Source organism: Salvelinus sp. IW2-2015, linkage group LG31 (genome assembly GCF_002910315.2).
Source record: "Salvelinus sp. IW2-2015 linkage group LG31, ASM291031v2, whole genome shotgun sequence".
In the NCBI taxonomy this organism is placed as follows: Eukaryota; Metazoa; Chordata; class Actinopteri; order Salmoniformes; family Salmonidae; genus Salvelinus; species Salvelinus sp. IW2-2015.
Genome location: NC_036870.1, coordinates 10,203,435 through 10,218,128, shown reverse-complemented (window position 1 = coordinate 10,218,128; position 14,694 = coordinate 10,203,435). Strand labels below are relative to the sequence as shown.

The 14,694-nt window shown below is 43.8% G+C and overlaps 1 pseudogene; it reads right to left on the bottom strand.

The window, feature by feature from the left end:
* The window catches only part of LOC111955483 (tenascin-like), a 30,844-nt pseudogene that overhangs the window by 12,194 nt on the left and 3,956 nt on the right, over positions 1-14,694 (bottom strand).

Sequence of the window (14,694 nt, the reverse complement as noted above, 5' to 3'; positions counted from 1 at the left end):
AAAACGACTTAGCATTTATATCTATTGATAACCAAAGTCACAGATGCTAATAAAGGGATACAAAATGTGGTTTCCTGACTCACGGGTTGTGAATTCTGCTGTGCTCTCAGTGCTCATTCTCCTATTTATTTCTCCCTTGATTGTCACGGTGTACTCCTGCCCGGCCGCCAGTCCTGTTTGGGTGTAGGTCGTGAGCTTCCCTCCAACTTGAGATGTTATCTGTTGATCGCCCTCTTTCTGTGTGGCACAGAAAACGATACAGTTCATGTTAGAACGGGCATCAGGAGGAATATTAATAATTATGATGAAATGGTCTACTGGTATTTCAGTTAATTTTCTAAAGTAACGGTAGTCAGAACCTGTGTTAAACATTATTTTTGAATGGGTGCATGTACCGTATGCTTACCAGCAGGGGGAGTAGGCTAATTTACAAATTCTATCATGCCGAAGCCTATATTCAGATATTTTGGAAACGTCAACCGAGCCAACTCTAAATTAGCAACTGGACTCAAATGTATTGTCCACAATGGGGCCTCACAATCACATTACTACAGAACTCAACAGCTATGCAGTACAACATCATCAGACAAAATAGAATGATGTCTCTGTTGGGAATNGACAACTGCAGATGTTGTGGTTGTCTTCACAACTTGAAGGTTTGTGGGACCAGAGATAACTGGGTGAGGGAAAAGCAGTGGGGGGGGGGGGGGAACTACTTAGCATTTATGTCTATCGATAACCGAAGTAGCAGATGATAATGATAATAAGGGGATACAAAATAGTCTTTCCTGACTCACGAGTGGTGAATTCTGCTGTGCTCTCAGCGCCCATTCTCCCATCTATTTCTCCAGTGATTGTCACTGTGTACGCCTGCCCGGCCGCCAGGCCTGTTTGGGTGTATGCCGTGAGCTTGCCTCCAACTTGAGATGTTATCTGCTGATCTCCCTCTTTCTGTGTGGCACAGAAAATGATAAAGTCAATGTTAGAACAGATATCAAGAGGATTATTAATCCCTTTTCCTTCATAGGTCTACTGGTATTTCAGTTAATTTGCTAAAGTAACTGTAGTTAGAACCTGTTAAAGATGATATAGAATGGGTGCATGTATGCTTACCAGCAGGGGGAGTAGGCTAACTTACAAATTCTGTCATGCTGAAGCCTATATTCAGATTTTTTTGTAAACATCAACCGAGCCTACTCTCTAAATTAGTAACTGGACTCAGATTTATTCATTATCATATTATTATTTTCTTGTCACTGAGATGAACAGCCTCATATTCCAGTGATGTAATAGTAGTATTGTGAAAATAATAAATTATTAACACGTAAGGGAAATCCAGTAGATCACAAAGCTTTGAGAACTGTTGTCAGCCTTTCACGTTTACAATTTCCTTAATTGATATGTGATCATTCGAGAAACCAACTTATAAAATATTCTATTAAAACCAAAACCGTATCAGGTTGTTATTCTTCAATCTATGTATTGGAAAACGCCATTATTTCCATGAATTTAAAAGCAGTACGTTCAGGTTTTACTCAGTTACTCCAATATGGGGGTGTTCTCCAAGTTTTTCTCAATTGTGTAATATATTCTCTCATATGGGAAATGGGGCCCAGCTGGGTTGCCAGGTTGCCCAGTGTTGACCTACAGAGTGCGTACGTCATATGCCTCTAGTTTTGAGCGTGTCATTGTGCTTTATCTTGCACAATGTGGYGTTTGTGTCCTGTTTAGTCTGCGTGTGTTGTTTATCTGTAAACATGAGAGATGAATGTGTATCTCCCTCATTCATTCTCTTCCGCTGTGTCACAGCTGCCGACCAGTGAAGTAATTTCTCTGGCCAGGGCCATGTTTTTGACAGTGTTTACGGCTGCCCTAGCAACAAGCATCCCACATCTGCATCTTTTCTTCTCCCTTGCTGCCCACTCTCTCTATCTCCCATTATCCTTCCCTTTCCCTAACTATTGTTGCTATGACTTTCTCCTCTGACTCTCCTATGACTAGTTTAATTTATTCCCTTTACAAGGATGTCCTCCCTTCCTCCATATTTCTTCTCACACCTACCCATGTCATGTACGGGAAATAGGCTGTTTCCGCTGTTGTTTTGCAATGAGGTTTTGGAATGCATCCTGGTGCTGATGCTGTGGCCAATCGTCACTCTACTAACCTCCAATAGTCTCTGTTTTTCACAACAACAACAAAAAATCTCTATTTTTTTCGTCCGGAACCCTTTTACGAAGAACAACAATCTCATTCACACATTGAAAGAGTTCCATTAAGTAGGAAAAAGAGGGTTGTTTAATCTTGTAGCACTTGGGGGTGCTACAAGCAAACATCATTAAACAGAAACCTTTTCCAATGGTCCTTTTTTGTTGTCATTAAGGTGCTTCTCTTGGTTTCAGTGTTGTAGATTAGACTTTTAAGGACATGGATACAGCTTCTCTAGAGTGCGTGTGTCTACTGTAATGGCAAGGGCCAACAATATGTGCATGATGAGTATCAATCCAGTTTGTCATTGTGTACATCTGACATCACCCCTCTGTGCAGGTTGGGAGCATATGTTCTATTAATTAAAGGTCCACTGCAGCCGTTTATATATTAATATCAAATCATTTCTGGCTAACAATTAAGTACCTTACCTTGATTATTTTTAATTCAAATGGTTAAAAAGAAATAAAAATAGCTTCTTCGCAACAAGCAATTTCTCAAGCTAGAATTTTGCTAGGACTGTCTGGGAGTGGTCTGAGTTGGGAGAGAAACATTGAAAACTAGCTGTTATTGGCAGAGAGGTTTGGAACTCTTTCTTATTGGTCTATTAGCTAATTTACCACCTGGTGATGTCACCACAACTCCATCTCACCAAAACAGGCTGAAATTTCAGGCAGTCTTTTCAAACAGCTCTTACACTAAAAGGGCATTATCATAATTTTCTAAATTGCACAGTATTATTCCAACCTCATAATGTTGAAATATATATAAAACACAAGAAAATCTAGTTTTTTACAGTGGGAGACCTCACATGGCCCGGATATTGTATTAGATCATAACAATGTATGTTCTTTATACATAGTGTCCAGGCTACTGTATGTTAACTGAACTTGAACTCAATAGGAAGTTATTCTGTAATGTAAATCAGTGAAACACTAATAACATCCTATACTCAACACAAAGAGTACAAAGGCAGCTTTGAATACAATTGGTAGCATATGTCTCTGTGAATTCACTGGAATTCATTTATTGCATCGGTTAGCTACCTTTGATATTGGAAACTGGATTTCATCTCTTCAATCCACGTATTGATACCATGAGCTGCTGAACAAATGTAATACAACAACACACTTATGTCATGTTATGAAGTCCCGGTATGTCAGTCATATGTTTTACATTTTATGTAATGCTTTTATATTAATTTTATATTATTATTATTATTTTATATTGTATCCTCCGTTCTGTGGTTACCATGCCTGTGAATCCAACCATATAAGTTGAACCAGTATAGAAGTATACTGTATCAGCTGAAACCAGTACTTACTGTAGTGACAGTTTGTTAACACCAAACATCATTAAACAGAAACTGGAATAATGTCCACTGCTATTTCTATTGGCAAAGCATTTGAATATCTGCACTTTTACAGGATCTATAAACCTTGCTATGTACTCCAACAGTCCACTAAAGGGTTTTACTCAGTGAAACAATGGTTTTGCCATTTGAAAGTCTTTCAAGGCTGAGTGAAATTAATGACTGAATTTAAATAGAAAAACACAGTAATTGTGAGTTAAGAGGGATTGAGAGTCATCTGTTTCTGACATGGTCTGAGACTCCCCTGCCAGTAACTTTTGTGATGGACCTCTGCTGCTCAGCTGTCAAACTGTGGTGTGTTACTGTTCTCAAGATCAATCATTGGATTGATTTATTTGGCATAGAAAGGGAAGGGCTCTCTATTCAGTCCGTATCGCAGAAGTTCAGCGTTACAGTGTAATTGAAATTTAAAGGCAATGTTCCGGCGTTAGCGGAGACTGCATTCAGGGTAAAAGCTATATATATTGGCTCAATCGGAAATTACCTTTAAATGACCTTACATATTATCCACTAATGGCAAATAGGGGCAGGCAAATGTAACACTTATCTACCTACTCAGAGCATGTGCTGACATTTTCAACCTCTCCCTGACCCAGTCTGTAATACCTACATGTTTCAAGCAGACCACCATAGTCCCTGTGCCCAAGAATGCGAAGGTAACCTGTCTAAAAGACCATCGCCCCGTAGCACTCACGTCTGTAGCCATGAAATGCTTTGAAAGGCTGGTCATGGCTCACATCAACACCATCATCAAAGACACCCTAGATCCACTCCAATTTGCATACCGCCRCAACAGATCCACAGATGACACAATCTCTATTGCACTCCACACTGCCCGCTCCCACCTGGACAACAAGAACACCTACGTGACAATGCTGTTCATTGACTTTAGCTCAGCGTTCAACACCATKGTGCCCTCCAAGCTCATCACTAAGCTCAGGACCCTGGGACTTAACACTTCCCCTCTGCAATTGGATCCTGGAATCCTGACGGGCTGCCTCAAGGTGGTGGGGGCTATGCAACAACCCATCCGCCAAGCTGACCCTCAAGAAGGGGGCCCCTCAGGAGTGCGTGCTTAGTCCCCTCCTGTACTCCCTGTTCACCCATGACTAAGTGGACGCACACGACTCCAACACCATCATTAAGTTTGCTGACAACACAACGGTGGTTGGCCTGATCATCGACAACGATAAGACGGGCTATAGGGAGGAGGTCAGTGGCCTGGCATTGTGGTGCCAGGACAACAACCTCTCCCTCAACGACAGTAAGGAAAAGGAAATGGAGGGCTGAGCGCGCCCCCATCCACAATGACGGGGCTGTAGTGGAGCGGGTCGAGAGCTTTAAGTTCCTCGGTGTCCATATCACTAAGGAATTATCATGGTACACACACACACCAACACATTTGTGAAGAAGGCACTCTCGATGCCTCTTCCCCTTGGGAGGCTGAAAAGATTTGGCATGGGCCCTGAGATCCTCAAAAGTTTTACAGCTGCACCATTGAAAGCATCTTGACTGGCTGCATCACCGCTTGGTATGGCAACTGCTTGGCATCCGACCGCAAGGCGCTACAGAGGGTATTGCATATGGCCCAGTACATCACTGGGGCCGAGCTCCCTGCCATCCAGGACCTCTATACCAGGCGGTGTCAGAGGAAGGCCCTAAAATGATCTCTGCTACTGCACGGCAAGCAGTACCGAACCAACAGGGCCATGAACAGCTTCCACCCCCCAAGCCAAAGCCATAAGACTGCTAAATAGCTAGTCCGGGTAGCTATTGGTTAACTATATAGCTATCACATTGACCCTTTTTGCACTAACTCTTTTGACTCACATACAGTACACTCCTGCCACTATTTATTATCTATCCTGTTGCCTAGTCACTTTATGCCTACCTAAAGTGCCTTCAGAAAGTATTCACACCCCTTTACTTTTTCCACATGTTGTGTTACAGCTTGAATTTACAATAAATTTAATTGAGATTTTGTACCACTTATCTCTGCACCTGTACATAGCTCATCTGTAAATAGCCCATCCAATCTACCTCATCCCCATACTGTATTTATTTATTTATCTTGCTCCTTTGCACCCCAGTATCTCGACTTGCACATTCATCTTCTGCACATTCTACCATTCCAGTGTTTAATTGCTATATTGTAATTACTTCGCCACCATGGCCTATTTATTGCCTTACCTCCCTTATCCTACCTCATTTGCATATGCTGTATATAGACTTTTCTACTGTATTATTGATTCTATGTTTGTTTATTCCATGTGTAACTCTGTGTTGTTGTATGTGTCGAACTGCTTTGCTTTATCTTCGCCAGGTCGCAATTGCAAATGAGAACTTGTTCTCAACTAGCTTACCTGGTTAAATAAAGGTTAAATAAAAAAAATAAAAAATAAAAATCTAAACACAATAGCCCATAATGTCAAAGTTGAATTGTGTTTATAGAACATTTTAGAAATTAATAAAAAATGAAAAGCTGAAATATCTTGTGTCAAATAACTATTCAACTCCTTTGTTACGGCAAGCCTAAATAAGTTCAGGAGTAAGAGTTTGCTTAACAACTCACATAATAAGTTGCATGGACTCTCTGTGTGCTGTAATAGTGATGCAAAGAGTCAATATTTGCAGTTCCTTTTTCAAGACCTCTGCAATCCGCCCTGGCATGCTGTCAATTAACTTCTGGGCCACATCCTGACTGATGGCAGCCCATTCTTGCATAATCAATGCTTGGAGTTTGTCAGAATTTGTGGGTTTTTGTTTGTCCACCCGCATCTTGAGGATTGACCACAAGTTCTCAATGGGATTAAGGTCTGGGGAGTTTCCTGGCCATGGACCCAAAATATCAATGTTTTGTTCCCCGAGCCACTTAGTTATCACTTTTGCCATATGGCAAGGTGCTCCATCATGCTGGAAAAAGGCATTGTTCGTCACCAAACTGTTCCTGGATGGTTGGGAGAAGTTGCTCTCGGAGGATGTGTTGGTACCATTCTTTATTCATGGCTGTGTTCATAGGCAAAATTGTGAGTGAGCCCACTCCCTTGGTTGAGAAGCAACCCCACACATGAATGGTCTCAGGATGCTTTACTGTTGGCATGACACAGGACTGATGGTAACCCTCACCTTGTCTTCTCCGGACAAGCTTTTTTCCGGATGCCCCAAAAAATCGGAGAGAGGATTCATCAGAGAAAATTACTTCACCCCAGTCCTCAGCAGTACCTTTTGCAGAATATCAGTCTGTCCCGGATGTTTTTCCTGGAGAGAAGTGGCTTCTTTGCTGCCCTTCTTGACACCAGGCCATCCTCCAAAAGTCTTCACCTCACTGTGCGTGCAGATGCACTCACACCTGCCTGCTGCCATTCCTGAGCAAGTGTCTAACATGACGTTTGAATGCCTACCTAATTCATCTCTGTACCCCACACATACAATTATCTGTACGGTCCCTCAGTCGAGCAGTGAATTTCAAACACAGATTCAACTACAAAGACCAGGGAGGTTTTCCAATGCCTCGCAAAGAAGGGCACCTATTGGTAGAAACAGACAGACATTGAATATCCCTTTGAGCATGGTGAAGTTATTCATTACACTTTGGTTGGTGTATCAATACACCCAGTCAATACAAAGATACAGGCATCAGAGAAGAAGGACACTGCTCAGGGATTTCACCAGGAGGCCAATGATGACTTTAAAACAGTTACAGAGTTTAATGGCTGTGATTATAGAGAACTGATGATGGATCAACAACATTGTAGTTACTCCACAATACTAACCTAAATGACAGAGTGAAAAGAAGGAAGCCTGTACAGAATACAAATATTCTAAAACATGCATCCTGTTCGCAAAAAGGCACTAAAGTAATACTGTAAAAAATGTGGCAAAGCAATTAACTTTTTGTCCTGAATACAAAGTGTTATGTTTGTGGCAAATCCAATAGAACACATTACTGAGTACTACTCTCCATATGTTCAAGCATATTGGTAGCTGTGTCATGTTATGGGTATGCTTGTAATCGGTAAGGACTGGAGAGTTTTTCAGGATAAAAATATATGGAATTGAGATAAGCCACAGGCACAATCCTAGAAAAAACCCTGGTTCAGTCTGCTTTCCACCATTCACTGGGAGATGAATTTACCTTTCAACATGATAATAACCTAAAACACAAGGCCAAATCTACACTGGAGTTGCTTACCAAGAAGACAGTGAATGTTCCTGAGTGACCGACTTACAGTTTGGACTTAAATCTACTTAGAAATCTATGTCAAGACCTGAAAATGGTCGTCCAGCAATGATCAACAACCAATTTGACCGACCTTGAAGAATTTTGAAAATAATGGGTAAATGTTGCATAATCCATGTGTGGAKGCTCTTAGAAACGTACCAAGAATGACTCACAGKTGTAATTGCTGCCAAAGGTGCTTCTACAAAGTATTGACTCAGGGGTGTGAATACTTTTTGTAAATTAGATATTTCTGTATTTCATTTTCAACAAATTTGCCAACATTTCTAAAAACATGTTTTCACTTTGTCCTTATGGGGTATTGTGTGTAGATGGGTGAGAGAAAAAAAAAGATTTAATCAATTTTGAATTCAAGCTGTATCACAACAAAATGTGGAATAAGTCAAGAGTTATGAATAGTTTCTGAATGCTCTGTATAGAGGGCATTTAGAAAGTATTCAGAGCCCTTGACTTTTTTCAATTTTACAGGTACAGCCTTATTCTAAATTTAAGGTACGGCCTAAATGTACAGGTACAGCCTTATTCAAAAATGGATTAAATCAAAACACTTTCTCGTCAATCTACAAACAATACCCCATAATGACAAAGCGAAAACWGTTTTTTAGAAATATTTGCAAATGTATAAAAAATACTGAAATACCTTAMTAACATACAGTTGAAGTTTTGATTTGATTTGATTTGATTTGAGATGTTCGATCGGTTCAAGCCCGGACTCTGACTGGGCCACTCAAGGACATTCAGAGACTTGTCCCGAAGCCACTCCTGCGTTGTCTTGGCTGTGTGCTTAGGGTCACTGTCCTGTTGGAAGGTGAACCTATGGCCCATTTTGAGGMCCTGAGCGCTCTGGAGCAGGTTTTCATCAAGGATCTCTCTGTACTTTCCGCCGTATATCTTTCTCTTGATCCTGACTAGTCTGGCATTCCCTGCCGGTGAAAAACATCCCCACAGCATGATGCTGCCACCACCATGCTTCACTGTAGGCAGTGTTGTAAAGTACTTAAGTAAAAATAATTTAAAGTACTACTTACAGTTGAAGTCGGAAGTTTACATACACTTAAGTTGGAGTCATTAAAACTCGTTTTTCATACACTCCACAAATTTCTTATTAATAAACTATAGTTTTGGGAAGTCGGTTAGGACATCTACTTTGTGCATGACACAAGTCATTTTTCCAACAATTGTTAACAGACAGATTATTTCACTTAGAATTCACTGTATCACAATTCCAGTGGGTCAGAAGTTTACATACACTAAGTTGACTGTGCCTTTAAACAGCTTGGAAAATTCCAGAAAATTATGTCATGGCTTTAGAAGCTTCTGATAGGCTAATTTGAGTCAATTGGAGGTGTACCTGTGGATGTATTTCAAGGCCTACCTTCAAAATCAGTGCCTCTTTCCTTGACATCATGGGAAAATCAAAAGAAATCAGCCTAGACGTCAAAAAAAATAATTGTAGACCAGTCCAGCAAGCTCTGTACTGGTGGTGCCCCGATCCCGCAGCTAAATCAACTTTAGGAGACGGTCCTGGCGCTTGCTGGACTTTCTTGGGCGCCCTGAAGCCTTCTTCACAACAATTGAACCGCTCTCCTTGAAGTTCTTGATGATCCAATAAATAGTTGATTTAGGTGCAATCTTACTGGCAGCAATATCCTTGCCTGTGAAGCCCTTTTTGTGCAAAGCAATGATGARGGCACGTGTTTCCTTGCAGGTACCATGGTTGACAGAGGAAGAACAATGATTCCAAGCACCGTGTTCCTTTTGAAGCTTCCAGTCTGTTATTCGAACTCAATCAGCATGACAGAGTGATCTCCAGCCTTGTCCTCGTCAACACTCACAACTGTGTTAACGAGAGAATCACTGACATGATGTCAGCTGGTCATTTTGTGGCAGGGATGAAATGCAGTGGAAATGTTTTTTTGTAATTCAGTTCATTTGCATGGCAAAGAGGGACTTTGCAATTAATTGTAATTCATCTGATCACTCTTCATAACGTTTTGGAGTATATGCAAATTGCCATCATACAAACTGAGGCAGCAGACTTTGTGAAAATTAATATGTGTCATTCTCAAAACCTTTGGCCATGATTGTATATAGTCAAGTTATTGTTACTCGTTGTGTATTTATTCCTCGTGTTATTTAAAAAAAAAAAAGATTTCTCTTTTTTTCTATCACAAAGCATGTGACAAATACAATTATTTGATTTGATTTGATGAGAAGCCAAAGGAGTCAATGTCTTTTTCCATGAGAGGTTTTTATTTACTCTATGCCACCATTGAATTCCCTTTGGCTTTCAGGGACATTTTAGGCAAACGATTTGGGGATTTGTCATGGAAATAACACACCACCATGACCTTTTCAACATTTGCCCCCAAAACAAGTCTTAAAACCTGGAATGAGAACCGGGCTTCGTGCCATGAGAGCAACCTTCTGTTCATTTTGGTGACTGTTCATTCTCAGCTAATACATCTGTTGTCTAACAGTTGTTTCTCAAGTTCAGTTTACTTTGTGCTTTAGTTAGGACCCAGATTCACAACTTAATAAGAACTTGTGAGTTGGGTGTGTAGGGTGTTGTTACCTGGCTGGCGAAGGTGACGTGGTAGGTGTCATACTGGACTGGAGGTGGGGTCCAGAAGAGGGTGACAAGGATTCAGTGACGTCCTTGGTGTTGAGCTGGGACACACCAGACATGACTAGAGACAGGGGGGGGGGGGGGTAGGTGCTTAGTTCCAGTCATTCAAGCCAACAATGTCATGCAATGTTTACCGTGGAATTGATTTTAAAGGCAATAAGGCATCCTTTTGACCAGCTGTTACATTTCCCCCATTTAACTGTAAAGTCAATGTAAATGTATTTTTCCAAGTCCATTAAGTCAACTTGTGTAAGTAACATCAAGCTGCAACATATGGTAGAGGTCTACATACAGTCATTGAACGCGTTATAACATTTATAACAGTATGTTGACTTGGATAGAAGGGAATACTATATTTCCATTTTACTCATTTAGCAGACACTCTTGTCCAGAGTGACTCACAGGAGCAATTAGGGTTAAGAGCCTTGCTCAAGGGCACACCGGCAGATTTTTCACCTAGTCAGCTCAGGGATCTGAACCAGGGACCTTTCGGTTGCTGGGCCAACGCTCTTAACCGCTAAGCTACTTGCCACCCTATATGCCACACTGACTGGACACTGATGTATTAGCACTGCCCTGTGGCTAATACACTGTGCTCTCTGTTTCACTGACAATATAAAAGCCAATTACAGTCGAGAGTGTTTTATGGAGAATATTTGGATGACTTACCGGTGCCACAGTCAACTCCAGTGAACCCAGATTCACACTGGCTGCAGTCCGGGGCGGTGAAACCACGGCGACCCACACACCTCCCTTCACACAGCGCCCTTTGTTGCTGCAGTTATCGGGACAGCCCTTAGCGGCGCAGTCCTGCCCAGTGAAGCCCACTTACAACACGCACTTCCGCGTTCACGCACCTTCCTTGTTGCTGCAGTTATTGGGACATGCTTTGGCGGAACAGTCCGGCCCCGTAAAGCCCATATCGCAGACACACTGGCCGTTCACACACTTTCCACGGTTGCTGCAGTTGCCAGGGCAGGACTTGGTAGAACAGTCTGGCCCTGTAAAACCGCTATCACACACACACTTGCCATTCACACACTTCCCCCTGTTTTTGCAGTTTCCAAGACATGCCTTGGTGGAGCAGTCAGGACCTGTGAAGCCAGTGTTGCACACACACTTGCCATTCACACACATTGCCCCTTATTGTTACAGTTACCAGGGCATGCTTGGTGGAGCAGTCAGGGCCTGTGAGGCCAGTGTTGCACACACACTGGCCGTTCTCACATCGCCCCTTATTGTTACAGTTACCAGGACATGCCTTGGTGGAGCAGTCAGGGCCTGTGAGGCCAGTGTTGCAACACACTGGCCGTTCTCACATCGCCCCTTATTGTTACAGTTACCAGGACATGCCTTGGTGAGCAGTCAGGGCCTGTGAGGCCAGTGTTGCACACACACTGGCCGTTCTCACATCGCCCCTTATTGTTACAGTTACCAGGGCATGCCTTGGTGGAGCAGTCAGGGCCTGTGAGGCCAGTGTTGCACACACACTGGCCGTTCTCACATCGCCCTATTGTTACAGTTACCAGGACATGCCTTGGTGGAGCAGTCAGGGCCTGTGAGGCCAGTGTTGCACACACACTTGCCATTCACACATTGCCCCTTATTGTTACAGTTCCAGGGCAGGACTCTGAAGAGCAGTCTGGCCCTGTGAAACCTGGGTGGCACACACACTGGCCGTTCACACACTTCCCCTTGTCATTGCAGTTCCCGGGGCAGTCAGACAAACTGCAGTCTGGCCCACTGAACCCTGGGAAGCAGACACACTTGCCGTCCTCACAGCGTCCTGTCACTGCACTCGTTAGGACACTCGTCTCCCTCCCGGCTGCATGGAGCACTCAGCGCCTAAAGAGGGGGTTCGGACAGAGACAAAGAGTAAAACAGTAAGACTGTCATGTTTTGTCTGTGTCATCATGTCTTGTCCTGTGCTTCCCTCTGCTGGTCTTATTAGGTTCTTTCCCTCTTTCTCTCTCTCTCTCTCCTCCTCCCTCTCTCCCTCCCGCTCTCTCTCTCTATCGTTCCGTTCCTGCTCCAGCTGTTTCTCATTCTCCTAACGACCTCATTTACTCTTTCACACCTGTCCCCTATTTTGCCCTCTGATTAGAGTCCCTATTTCTCCCTCTGTTTTCCGCTTCTGTCCTTGTCGGATTCTTGTTTGATGTTTGCTGTCCTGTGTCCTTGTTCCGCCCTGTCGTGTTCTTTGCCTTCTTCAGATGCTGCGTGTGAGCAGGTGTCTATGTCAGCTACGGCCAGTGCCTTCCTGAAGCGACCTGCAGTCTGTGGTCGCGTCTCCAGTCGTTCCTCTCTATTGACGAGAGGATTTCAGTTTCCTGTTTTGGATTTACCATTGATAATATCCAGGAGAATCATTATTTGTTTAATACTGGAATAAAGACTCTGTTACTATTACGTCGCTTTTGGGTCCTCATTCACCAGCATAACAGAAGAATCCGACCAAGATGGACCCAGCGACTATGGATTCTCTCAACACTGCCGTCGAGTTCCAGGGAGCAATGCTCGGCAGACACGAGCAGGAATTGTTTGCTGCTCGTCATGCCGTTGAGACCCTGGCCGCTCAGGTCTCGATCTCTCTGGAAGTTTCAGAGTCTTCGTCTCGTGCCACCACTACTTCCTGGTCTTCCGAGTCTCCGGAACCTAGGGTTAATAACCCACCATGTTACTCTGGGCAGCCCACTGAGTGTCGCTCTTTTCTCACCCAGTGTGATATTGTGTTCTCTCTCCAGCCCAACACGTACTCAAGTGAGAGAGCTCGGATCGCTTACGTCATATCACTCCTTACTGGTCCGGGCTCGGGAGTGGGGCACCAGCTATCTGGGAGGCAAGGGCTGAGTGTTCTAACGATTATCAGAACTTTAAGAAGGAGATGATACGGTTTTGGATCGTTCAGTTTTTGGGAAGGAGGCTTCCAGGGCCCTGGCTTCCCTATGTCAAGGTGATCGATCCATAACGGATTGCTTATAGAGTTTCGCACTCTTGCTGCATCCAGTGACTGGAACGAGCCGGCGTTGCTCGCTCGTTTTCTGGAGGGACTCCACGCTGAGGTTAAGGATGAGATCTCTCTCGGGAGGTTCCTTCCAGCGTGGACTCTTTGATTGCACTCGCCATCCGCATAGAACGAGGGTAGATCTTCGTCACCGAGCTCGTGGAAGGAGGCTCGCGTTAACGTGTTTCCCCTCTCCGCATCTCAACCATCTCCTCCCACCGGCTCAGAGACTGAGCCCATGCAGCTGGAGGTATTCGCATCTCGACTAAGGAGAGGAAACGGAGAATCACAACCGCCTTTGCCTCTATTGCGGTTCTGCTGGACATTTTTGTCATGTCATGTCCAGTAAAAGCCAGAGCTCATCAGTAAGCGGAGGGCTACTGGTGAGCGCTACTACTCAGGTCTCTCCATCAAGTCCTGTACTACCTTGTCGGTCCATCTACGCTGGACCGGTTCGGCTGCTTCTCCTGCAGTGCCTTGTAGACTCTGGGGCTGAGGGTTGTTTTATGGACGAAGCATGGGCTCGGAACCATGACATTCCTCTCAGCCAGTTGGGGAGCCCACGCCCATGTTCGCCTTAGATGGTAGTCTTCTCCCCAGTATCAGATGTGAGACACTACCTTTAACCCTCACAGTATCTGGTAACCACAGTGAGACCATTTCCTTTTTGATTTTTCGTTCACCTTTTACACCTGTTGTTTTGGGTCATCCCTGGCTAGTATGTCATAATCCTTCTATTAATTGGTCTAGTAATTCTATCCTATCCTGGAACGTTTCTTGTCATGTGAAGTGTTTAATGTCTGCTATCCCTCCTGTGTCTTCTGTCCCTCTACTCAGGAGGAACCTGGTGATTTGACAGGAGTGCCGGAGGAATATCATGATCTGCGCACGGTCTTCAGTCGGTCCAGAGCCAGCTCCCTTCCTCCTCACGGTCGTATGATTGTTGTATTGATCTCCTTCCGGGGACCACTCCCCTCGGGTAGACTATACTCTCTGTCGGCTCCCGAACGTAAGGCTCTCGAGGATTATCTGTCTGTTTCTCTCGACGCCGGTACCGTGGTGCCTTCTTCCTCTCCCGCCGGAGCGGGATTTTTCTTTGTTAAGAAGAGGACGGTACTCTGCGCCCCTGCGTGATTATCGAGGGCTGAATGACATAACGGTTAAGAATCGTTATCCGCTTCCCCTTATGGTCGTCAGCCTTCGAGATTTTGCAGGGAGCCAGGTGCTTTACTAAGTTGGACCTT